The 11,985-nt window shown below is 38.8% G+C and overlaps 1 protein-coding gene across 2 annotated transcripts in view; it reads right to left on the bottom strand.

Moving 5' to 3' along the window:
* Positions 1-8,754: 8,754 nt before the first annotated feature.
* The window catches only part of THSD4 (thrombospondin type 1 domain containing 4), a 414,123-nt gene continuing 410,892 nt past the window's right edge, over positions 8,755-11,985 (bottom strand). Inside the window, exon 21 of one of the 2 annotated variants that reach the window (XR_007628157.1) lies at positions 8,755-8,811. The gene's annotated coding sequence lies outside the window, so the exon portion shown is untranslated. The remainder of the gene's footprint in view (positions 8,812-11,985) is intronic. The other variant, XR_007628158.1, reaches the window with a different exon arrangement.

Raw genomic sequence — 11,985 nt, 5'->3', positions numbered from 1 at the left:
CATGTGTTCCTGTGACTTGCTTCATTGTGTTGATAAAAACTTAAGAAAGGTTTGAAAACAAAAGCAAAGGTGATAATCTAACCTAGCCTGGAGAACGTAAAGCAAAATAAAATGCAGTTTATGTTCTCTTCGGAAATTTTGATTGAAGTAAAAGAACTGATTCATCATATTTAAGTAGATTAATATTTTAGCAGATTCAAATTGCTAATTGCATTCACAGTATTTCCAGATAATAATTGCCATTCACAGAAGGGATTACATAATCAAAGTCAGCACCCATGGGGCATATTAATCTAGATAGGAAAAAATATATATGTTATTTTGACTTCCTCATTAAGAGCATGATATATTGCTCCTCATGTTTGCAAGTCATGCAGGACTAAACACTCATGAAGAATAAAAGACCTCATCTAGTCTCCTAGTAATTTATACTATTAACAATAATTCATATACAAAAATACTATTAATTCACACAATTCACATTAGTGTTAACATAAATAAATAAATAGAATGTCTCTACACTATTCTTAATGGATTTTTCTTTCAGCTAGTATTGCAAAAACTATTCTTAGTTGGAAAATCAGTGGCAAACTTCTCATCACTTCCATGAAAGATTGTTTGGCCCACAGAGTCACCATATTTAGATCAAACAAAGAATAAAAAACCTGCTCAAAAAACTTACACCATTAACTTCAGTAAGACAGTATAGTGTGTAAAAACCAAGGAAATGCATACATCTTCACAGGTTTAACACCTAATTTTCTATTCACTTCCTATATAGTTGAAAGCCAGTGCTGACACCAAGCAGGAACGACAGAAGCAGCTTTGTTATCTTCCACGTGCTCTGAAATGTATTTACAAGGGCAGCTAAGGGGAAAGGCCAGCCCTAAAGAGAGACAATGAAATGCTTGCAAATGTTTCTTAAGAGTTGTCTTAAAAATTTGTTCTTACTCTACATATGTATCTATTCTTAAATGTTTAGCCATGTGCAGTGGAAAAGCTATCACTGGTGTTTCACTAAAGAAAAAAATAAAAAAGAAAGTAGCAAAGAAAGAAACAAAAAGAGACAGAACAAACACCAAGTAACTTTTTTTGTTCTGTAATTGGAAGTCTATACCTGAGGGAATCTGGTAGGATATGAAGGACACACAAGGAATCAGAGAAACAATTTATATAGCATTTTGATAAAATGTTTCTCTTGTAAAAATCTCATGTGATTGATCCATATATAAAACAACATATGAAGCCCTATCCAATTTTACTTTTGCTGGTTTAAAAATGTTTCTCCCTAAATTTCAGCTAAAGCAAATAACTAAGAGCCCAAATAAAATAATATTGAAGTGCAACCTAATGTCAAGCTGTGTCTTCAAACCATGAAGTGCTCCATGGAGGGAGACACAGGTCAACAATATCTTGTCTGCACAGGCTGTCAGGGAGTGCTCATAAGTCATGAGTGAGTTCTTCAAGGGACAGTGAGAGTCCCTGTATCTTCATCTTAACCTTGTATAGCAGAACCCTCCCTCAGGAACAGCAAGCCCTCAGGGGAACAACCCTGGAGCCAGGAGGGCAATACACAAACACCGGGGGCTACCAAAGCGTGATTCTGAGAATGACCTGCAGAGATCCCGTAAAGCCACACAGAAGGAAACAGCTGGGCCTGAAAGTGGAGCTGCCTCTTTATTTTTCCTTCCATGTTGGTCTCCAGCGGGATTCCTGTGTGCCAGTCCTTCAGGGACACCAAGGGCTTTTGATGGTGGAAGCAAGGTGCTTTTTTGTTCAACACAAGCACCTGTGCTGTGAGTCACTCTCTCACAGGTCTGTAGAGGCCACCAAAAGGAAGAGGTAGTGAGAGGGGCAGTGTTTGTCTGGATGGAACCCAAGCAAACAGAATGAGACCAGGGAAAGTACATGTGCACAAAATACTATTTAAAACACAACCATAAACTCACTAAAAGAAGGACTGGGAGGAGCCTTGGGAAGTCATCTGCTCCCTCTCTCTGCTTTGAAATAGATCTAACTCCACCAAAAATATTTGTGATAGGCACTTGTGTAACTTGCTTACAACAATCTTTCAAGAATAAACCATTGACTACTGCAGTCTATTCCACTGCTTAAAGAACTGCCCTGCCACCCAAACACGTAAACTGAATGGGCTCTAGATAGGACAAGACATAATGGGCTTAAATTTCAAGCACAGAGGACGCAAAATCTAATTTATGACATTCTTCCCTACATGTCCATTAATTTTTTAAGGCAACCTGTGTATAACACAAGATTCAAATGAAGTTTCATGGGGGTATTTTGCCCAGCATTTCTTAACTTTTTTCTTCTTCCTACATCCATAAAAAACCCACCAAACAACACCCAACCCAAAATACCCAAAACCATAAAACCCCCAAAAGCAGACCGCTTCTTCTCATGAAGTTTTAAAATCTTTCTTTTGTCAGTATTTTGCATGCATGAGGCTTAAACCATCTGCAGCATGCAGACCATAGTATTCAGCCAGCTATGTTGCCTGAAAGGCATAATGAGTGTCAGAGGTTAAACTCAGTGAAAAATATTTAACTGGGGTACATGCCTTTTATATCAGCATGAGATAACACAGTAGAACTATAGTACTGTGCAGTGAAGGACTTAACTGGAATCAGAATTATGACAGTAATTACAGAGCAATTGTGCTATTTAGGTTCATTAAGCAAACCAAAAGAGTGATGCAAGTAAGAAGTTAAAAGGAGGATCCTAACTTCACCATATATTTGTTTATGTAGTACAGTTCTGTACCTTTATATTGTGGATATCTTTGTCATTACACTCTGATACAGTTCAGTAGACAGTTTCCACGTCAGAGAAGAACAGTATGAAAGACAATGAACAGCAGTAGATTCCTGTGAAGGCAATTTAGACTGAAACGTAATATTTTCATCTTTGCTCAATTTGTGTTTCATGCTCCACCTTCTCAAGCATCTGGCCATCTGGGGCACAGAGTGTTCTCTGTATCTTAAAGTGCTCATTAAACATGTATTACAATAAAGGAAATGTATAATGAGAGACAAATTACAAACTGATGAACTCCTCTGTTGTGTGGAGGAGGGATCCTCCTGTGATACTCCCCACGGTGTAAGAAATTCAGAGGCAAATTTGAAAGAAAAAAGGAAATTCAGTACAAGGCCTCTACTGAATTTGCCACAGGATGTCACTGTTACTCTTGGCGAGGAAAGGACGATGCTCAGTGTACTTGTGTGATCCATAGGTGCCGCAATACCACTGAGTTGGGGCTGGAAGTATTTAACAACACTGTTACGATACTAGTGATACTAAACAATACTAGTTAAATACTAAAAAGTATTTAACAGTACTCTGACAATAGAAAAAAAATATTCTAAAGGCATCACTCTGTAAAATCTCAATAAAGGCAGATGATTAATTAAATAAATACTCTGAGGGTGATTGTGATGGTCCTTTGGACAATGCACAGGGACTGCTACTTGGGGACCAAAGCTCTCTGCTGCCTTTTCTGTCAGCAGAACTTTGGTCAACACAAAGCATGAAAACCCCCCAAACCAGCTCCCAAACCCAGAAAAAAATCAGAGGCACTTCTCCTAAAGCATTAGATCTTAAATCAAGTAAAGCTCAAAGAGCAACATGCAGCATTTCACACTGATCACCCCAGGAGGTGCTGCAGACCTGCAGAAGAGGCTCCTTACCCAGTATTTCCTCCCCCTCCAAGATTGATTTTGGCTGAAAGACCACAGGATAACCTGAACAGTTACCACCAGATGAAACCCATATGAAAACCAGATGAAAACATAAAAAGCTGCTCTCAATCCATGCAAGGATTATCTCAATAAATAGCCTCAACATTACCAAATATGTGGGAGAGCCATGACTTTTGCTGGCATAGATCAGTGAAAAATGCTTTCACTTCAGCAGAGCATTAGTGATGTATACCTAACCAGGATCAAGTTTAAGGAGAAAACTGAAGTAGTAATTGTCATAAAACAAAAAGCTCAAACTGAATGAGAAGATGAGTAGGAATTGTTGGTGAAAAAAGAGAAAGGAAAATTGCTTCTTGTAGAGTGACAGGAATTAAAATAAAATATATCATGCACTGCTGCACATACTCCAAACAGTTACTGTCATTAAACCTGACTTTAGCTTCTGCTAAGGCTCATTTTCTAACACCACTGCACTAAACAGGCTTCCCTTCTATGTGATTGAAGTTGAATTAGACTATAAATGAAGACGAATTTTGCTGACTGTACTGTCTCACTCTTGTGCTTCATTTCCTGATCATAGAATCATAGAATCATAGAATAGATTGGGTTGGAAAAGACCTCCAAGATCATCAAGTCCAACCCCTGATCCAACTCTAATTACTATATCATGGCACTAAGGGCCATGTCCAGTCTCTTTTTAAAAACCCCCAGGGATGGTGAATCCACCACCTCTCTGGGCAGGCCGTTCCAATGCCTGATCACCCTCTCTGTAAAGAATTTCTTCCTAACATCTAACCTAAACTTCCCCTGGCAGAGCTTGAGCCCATGTCCCCTTGTCCTGTTGTTGGTTGCCTGGGAGAAGAGACCAACCCCCACCTGGCTATAACTTCCCTTCAGGTAGTTGAAGAGAGATCAGGACTGTGAGGTAGGGCATCCACTCTGCTGGGTAGCCTTTGTGATCTTGTTATCTCCATTAAGAATAACTTAAAAGGTTCAGTAATTGCATATTAGAATATATATGCCTTCATATTACAACACTGAATTTCCATGCTGTGCCACGGTCTTTTATTCTTCACTGGCTTTGAGAATTGTCATTTCAGTACATTGCAAGTATCTTATTATAGAAATCATGAAATTCAAGAAAGGTATAATGACTCAAAGTAGAGCTTTTAAAATGCAAATAACTGAAAACAATAAAAGTTAAAACGTATTTTATGCTACTGCCATGCTTTGAAAAGATAAATGCTAGCCTGTTTACTACTATAAATAATAAACCTTGTTCACTTTATAAAGATCTTATGGGGATTGATCACTTTGTATCTTACACAAGCTTGAATATGTGAAGTGCTGTGACCCAATTCCACATATGCTTTCCTTTGTGATATTAATCTCCCTAAAATGAATGTGGCAGCTCACAGCAGAAACTGCTTGCTTTCCTCTTTGCATGTATAATGTTTTATATTGCAAAACAAAAGGGACTGCTGGTCTCTGGTATGGTCTCCTGGTATCTTAGAATCATACAATCGTTTAGGTTGGGAAAGATCTTTCATTAATGGCAAAATCTCAACTATTACTTAAAATTTTGGATTTCCAGTTATCATGGACTAACAAGACAAGAAATGAATACTATAATATTATCAGTGTTTATTTTAGTAACGTACCTCCATTATCCAGAGCAAGGGGAGATGAAGAAAATCCAATACTGCCATCATAAGACAGAGCATGGTGGTGGAATCCTCAGTCTCCAGATAGCTTTTGGGCTAGTTTGGGCCTGTTATCTTTATCTATTGGGGCCCATTCCCTTTATTTCTGTAAACTCCCTAGGGGTAAATTAATTTTTTACCTTTATTAAGTTATCCAAGCTGTGGTAGCTCCCACACAATGTCAAACAAAAAAAAAATCATGAGGAAAAAGTGCGAAGGGAATTGAGTATTATTCTGTCCCTGAGGCCCCACTGCCGCTTGATGTCACTATTCCCGTCAGGCAAGAGCAGGCAGGTGCATGTCTGCAAGAACTGGATTTCAGCAGGTAGGAAGCAACACGGAAAGTCATACAGGTTATTTCAATAAGTCAAAGGATTATGCCTTATGGGTAGCACTTGTTAAAACAAATTTATTGCAAAGGCAAAGCCAGAGAATCAGTTAAGGGTGAGTCTCCTTGTGTCTGACACAAATGGGCAGGAACTTCACATGGCAAACACTATATCAGGAAACAGAGCCCTCCTCCCCCTGCATTACTACAGCTTAGTTCCCAATAAAGCAAACTAAAGAAGGAGAAACTCCATAAAAAAGACAGACAAGCTCTAAGCCCAAGCAGAGACCAATACATCTCATATAGAGACTCATACATTTCATATTGACTGTGACGGTCTTCCTGTTTGTCATTGGCCCTGGAAAGAGTCATCATGGGGCTGATAGGGGAACAACTGAGGATTCGAGGCAAGATTTAAACAACAGGGACAGGAATGGAGGCACCTCTGCTACAACGAGACAATCATCTGTGTTTGCATCTGCCAAGGGCAATGGAATATTATGGTATTAAGAATAGAACAAGATTTTCACTAAGAGGATATTTTAATAGTCATTCAGAAGTAGAAGGATAAATAAATAAAATGCCCAGAGATGCTCATTTGAGAGCCTTTTCCTTCATGAGCAATCAGAGAAACAAGGAAAGGCCTGGAAGAACAGAGGCAGAGGGTCTGGCTCTCAGGGCCTTTTTAGCCCAAGGCCACATGTAATGACTAATGGAAAATGATAAACAACCTCAGCGGTTACTTATACTCCTGCTCCCAAAAGCATGTGTTAGTTAATACCAAAACATCTACACATATTCATACGGGGCATCTACAATACATCTTATGTTTTGCATTTAAAGAAATTTGCAGCTTCATGCATGATGAACCTGGTTTTTACATGAGTACAAGACATATTTTAAATGCTTTACTTATGTGGAGTGTGTCAGATTGACCCTGATTAGCTCAGTGCTAAAAATGCTGAGGTCAAGGGCTTGATCCCCTTACAGGCCACTCACTTAAGAGACGGACTCAACGATCCTTGTGAGTCCCTTCCAACTCAGAATATTCTGTGACTCTGTGAATATATTAATCAAATACATAGATACTTTTCTGCGAGTGTGGTTTCTATTCTACTATTAGCCAACACCTAATAGAGCAGTTTGTACTCACACTAAGGTTTCTTGTGACAATCTACTACCACCCAAAACCCAAATTTTTCCTCATCTGTGCACAAGGGAAAAAAAAGTTATGAGAAACATGAATGGAATTAGTGCAAGAAACAAAAAGAGAAAGTGTAAACAACAACAAGCAATGTTGGTCTGGCTCTCGCAAACTGTGACCAATTTGAACTCCCAGTTTGGTATTGATAGAAAATCATTGCAAACCAATGTCCCAAACAAGTAATGGTCTTTCTTTCTATGCCTTTTTTTTCCACTCAAGGTAACTAAAGTACTATATTAATGGGGTTTGGTTACCCATCATCTTTAATTCACACACTACTGAACCTGATGGTTTCAAATTCCCAGAAGGTGAAGGACTCTTTGTAAACATGTTCTTGCTGCACTCTAGTGATGTGTACACACGCCAATATAGTTTTGTTGTATGATAAAATAATTATCGGGTTTACAACATCTCTATTGGATAGAGATTATAACAATTCAAGGTAGAGGAAACTGCACACCATTAATTTTAGTCATCTCTCAAGGCTACACAGCAAAGCTATGACACAGCAAGTAGTAACAGTCATTACTAGTTCCCACTTACCCGTATTAACCATCCTCAAACATCAAGCTTTCAATTAAACCATGGCAGTAAGTACATGCTATTTATACAAAGCTTGCAGCTTGACTGTTTTATAAATGGGTATGTGGGAAGCAATGTGAAATATCAACTTATAGTTAATATTTAAATTGCTGCTCATTTACATTTAAGGCAAGTTTCAATGCTGCTATTTGCAGAGAGTTTCAAAGTTCAGAATTCAGTGATTCACTTCAAGAACTTTTATAAATATCACCGTGTTGTAAAGAAAAAAAACAAAACCAACTTATCATGAAGGAATCTTCCTTCTCCCAGGGGACAAGAATTGGTTTTGAAGACAGTAATGGGTTTTTAACCTATTGTAAGAACAGGTTCTTTGATCTGTCTTACAAACAGCATTCAGGAAGGGGAATAGTTCTGTCCTTGATGTCTAAACCTTACAGAAGTCACTCAGAAAAGTCAGGAAAATGAATGTACATGGGATAATCTGCAGTTTGAAGTAACACTGCCTTGGAAATGCCATCCTTCACATAGAGGATGCTTGGGCCCTGAACAGGTTCCCCAGGGAAGTGGTCACAGCACCACCCTGACAGAATTCCAGAAGTGTTTGAACAATACTCTCAGACACATGGTGTGACTCTTTGGGTTGTTCTGTGCAGGGCCAGGAGTTGGACTCAATATTCTTGTGGAACCCTCCAGCTCAGGATATTCCATGATTCCATGATCATTTCCTTTAACTGTGATAGTTTATGTCATACACATAAACATGCCTTGTCACTCAGCCTCAATTCCACCAGTAATACAAGCATTATTTTGAACAATAATACTAATTTTTCCTAATGAATTCTGAATCCATTTCTATAAGGTACTCAGCACAAACGGAGAGAGAGGAACACATGTAAGTTCTGCATGTATTCCCAGTATCTGTTCACCACTCCGCCTTGGGTGGTGCTCCATCCATGTACTGCTCTTCACAGAGCCCCCTCCGAGTTCTCCACAGGCACCCGAATGAAACTGGGGAGCTCTCAGGTTAATACCACAGCTTTGAACGAGTCTGGGTTCCTTTTATTAGTTCCTCATCATTAAAGCAATGAAGCAGAAGCTCTGCTGAATATTTTACCATGCTTCATTTTAGTTCTATTTTATTTTAATTTACTGGAGTTTTCCTAAAAGAAGACTCTCTAGATTCACGTGGCTCTAGCAAGATGTTTGAAGGGAAAAATTCAAAACTCACCTGTCTGTCATCTTCTTCTTACTTGCTTTGTGTCTCAGCCCCTCAATTTGACAAGGATATTCTCATTTTCTTCATGGTCTATGACGTCCCTGTGGAAGAAATTGGATGCATTGAAAATATCTCAATAATCCTCATTGGATGATGAATTATAGGAGTACATTCCTTAAATAATTAATCTGAGTGTGTGCTAACACCAACAATAAGATGCTCTCCAAATCCCCAGACACCCTTAAAAAAAGAGGAAAAAAATCCCCAAACCAGCAGCTATGCAATTAGTTATTTTTATAAGAAAACAAAGATCATACTAAGATTGAATAAAAAATTCAGATAATCCTTCCACTTAAGGGAAGCCATACTGGCTAAGCAGATACCAGTTCAATACAAAAAGAGGAAAAAAATTTGAAAGAGATCTAATTGGCTCTAATGAAGCCAATGCTCTCAAAAGAGCACTTTTGTCTCTCCTGTTCCTGTCCTTAATCCTAAAACCTAGTCAGTCTTCCTCAGGTGGGAAATCCACCACTATCCTGCTCTTTATCACCTGGACAGTCCCACAGATCATCACTATTTCCTCCTTCTCCTTAAAGGAATGCTGCCTAAAAACTCCTCCTAGAAACTAGAAAAATTTTACAATAAAATTGGAATTCGGGGCTGAATGTGGCCATGTAATGCACAAACCAAACAAACTGCTACATGGGGGTGAGCAAAAACAGGAGAAAACCTGTTAATGAAATAGAACAATTTACTGGAGAGAATCAACTCCAAACCAGGTCAGCTGTGAGAGAGAAGGTGTGACAGGCAAGCTGATGTTCAGTGTTAGCTCCCAGCATCACACAGAGATCAGGGACCAGTCTTGTGTCACAAAACACCCCCGAGCAAACACTGCCACCTGTGCCTGGCTTACAGACAGTGGGTTCAGCCGATCTCCATTCTGCCAGAGAAATGTGGGGAAACTGTGTCCTTTTAACACCTTCAACCGGGGATTTCTGGGCTTGGACATTCACAGCTTTGAAAATCAACAAACAAATGAGTTTGTTACACACTATTTAGACTTTTAAAGTTTAAATCAATGCAAATGGTAGGGTAAAAATTTCAAATACATCCTGGCAATTTATTATTTATTCCCAAAAATAAAATGCTGCTGCCTGCTCAGAAAATCCACTCTTAGGCATATAAACTCATTTGGTTCCCATAAGATTCAAGCTCCCAGGTGATCAGAATCCCTTTAAAAAACATTATATAGGGTCTAAATCAATTCAGTGCTTTTGAAAACTGCACAATTATTAATATTTTCTATCTTCTGATCATCATTATGAAAACATGGAAATGTTTAGGTTATAAAAATCGGTACCAGCTACAATCCACCAACAAACTGATAAATTAAATTATTACTTAAAGCACTCAAGCCATCTCAGCTACTTACAAGCCATCCTTGCAGCTTGGCATGAGCAATGTCACTGTTGCCTCTGAGCTGCCACATTGCATTATCTTCATAATTAAGTGGGAATCCAGAATAACAATTTTGACCATGATAAAAAGATAGCCTTGAATTACAGCCTATAAGGAGACCCACAGCATTTTTATTTAGGCATCCCAGAGGATTTAATAGGAGTAATAGATTCAATTAAAAATGAAGTTCATTTATGTAAATTAGAAAAAGCAGGAACACTGTTTTAGTTCATTGGACATTCTATGTATCCAAACAACTCTGGTTAAATACAAACTCGAAATGGGAAAATAGAAACCTTTCAATAAGCTGCTTTAAGTTTATTTATTTGCCTGGATCAGGTAACCATAATAATTTTTTTCATGCTCTAATAACATACCAAATGGTTCAAACTCCAGACCACCGAGTTACAAAATGAAGAATCTGGCTTCTTGTACCTGCACTAGCAAAACATGCAGACGAACAAAGCCCTAGAGCTGTGTAAAGCAAGTTTATCTCTGAACATAAGAAGGTAAGAAGGCAAATTATAAGTCAGGTCTTTATTTTTATCGTATCTTTTACCTTATAATTAGTTATTAAAACAATCATCGGTCTAAAATTCCTCCTGCAAAACAGATGCTTAAGTAAATACCTGAAAGCTTATCCAAGCTTGAAAAATCCTGCTACCTAATTAAAATCTCTGAAAAAAACAGACAGTTCCTTCCTCTCTCTATGCCCCCATTCTCCTTTTTTTTCATCCTCTCTGTCATACTAAGAAAAAACTTTAGAAAAAATTGTCCATAATAAATTTATGAACTATCTGTGGTCTTTTAAATCTAGTTCAAGAAAAATACACTGAAAGCAACTGGCATTCACTCATGACTAGCAAAAACCCTTTTGATGTTACTGGAAAACAAAGAAGTTTTATTTTAAGAGCTAACTATCCGTAAAATTAAAGGCTGGTTTTGATTGGAAAACTCCTTCCTCTGTGCATGTGTCTGTTGTGATTGACCCCACCCAGCTCACTCACAAAATGGTTACTCCAGATATCTGTGCTGGGACCTTTAGTCAGTCATTTACTCTGTCAGGTTCTTCAGTGCTGAGATGAATCACATATAGCTGAGGTCTATATTTTCTATATCTACTTAAATATGTGATTGCAAGACATTCATTCACAGGAATGCACCATCCCCACCCTGGGGATCAGCCCAGCTTTGTGGTTGTTCAACAAGGGCTGGGTCAGTCAAGGACCGGGCAGTGGAGCTGATGCCCAGGGCGTTGTCACTGCACTGACAACAGCCAGAGTGCAACTGCTTCCTGATTGATGCTGCTGGCACTCAGCACACCCACCCACAGTCCTGGCTTTGCAGCTGATGGAAAAAGTAGACAGGATGGTCTTTGAAACTAGGAATGAGGAGGGAAAAGTCCCACTCACTTTGTCACATACAATAACATCAGATGTCCAGCTGGAAGAGGGATCCACTCCTCCCACACACTTGGCCATTTCAGCAAGCCCAGGAGCCAGCAGGAGCTGTCTGCTGCTCACATTTGCCATGTTTGGGAAGCAGAGCACGGGCTGCTCCATGCTGTGCTTCCCATGCGGAAAAACGTGGCCTGCATTCCTGAACGTGGCAAAACCATAGCCCATCTTCTTCAGTGCTCCAGACAAACAGTTCTGAAGTCTGTATTTCTCTATCTAAGGGATCCAGATAAAACAGATTACATCTAGAGTTTTGAATTATTTGTAGTGAATCTTCCAATAAAACCTACATTTAAAATAGTTTCAGTTCCTCCTCTGAGAAGTCCACAGCTCTTTATCAGTGAAACAATCTTGTAGCTG

Source organism: Myiozetetes cayanensis, unplaced genomic scaffold (assembly GCF_022539395.1).
Source record: "Myiozetetes cayanensis isolate MyiCay16 unplaced genomic scaffold, myiCay2020 scf14, whole genome shotgun sequence".
NCBI classification, from domain to species: Eukaryota; Metazoa; Chordata; class Aves; order Passeriformes; family Tyrannidae; genus Myiozetetes; species Myiozetetes cayanensis.
The sequence above is the reverse complement of the archived record's forward strand: the minus strand, read 5'-3'. Positions and strand labels throughout refer to the sequence as shown.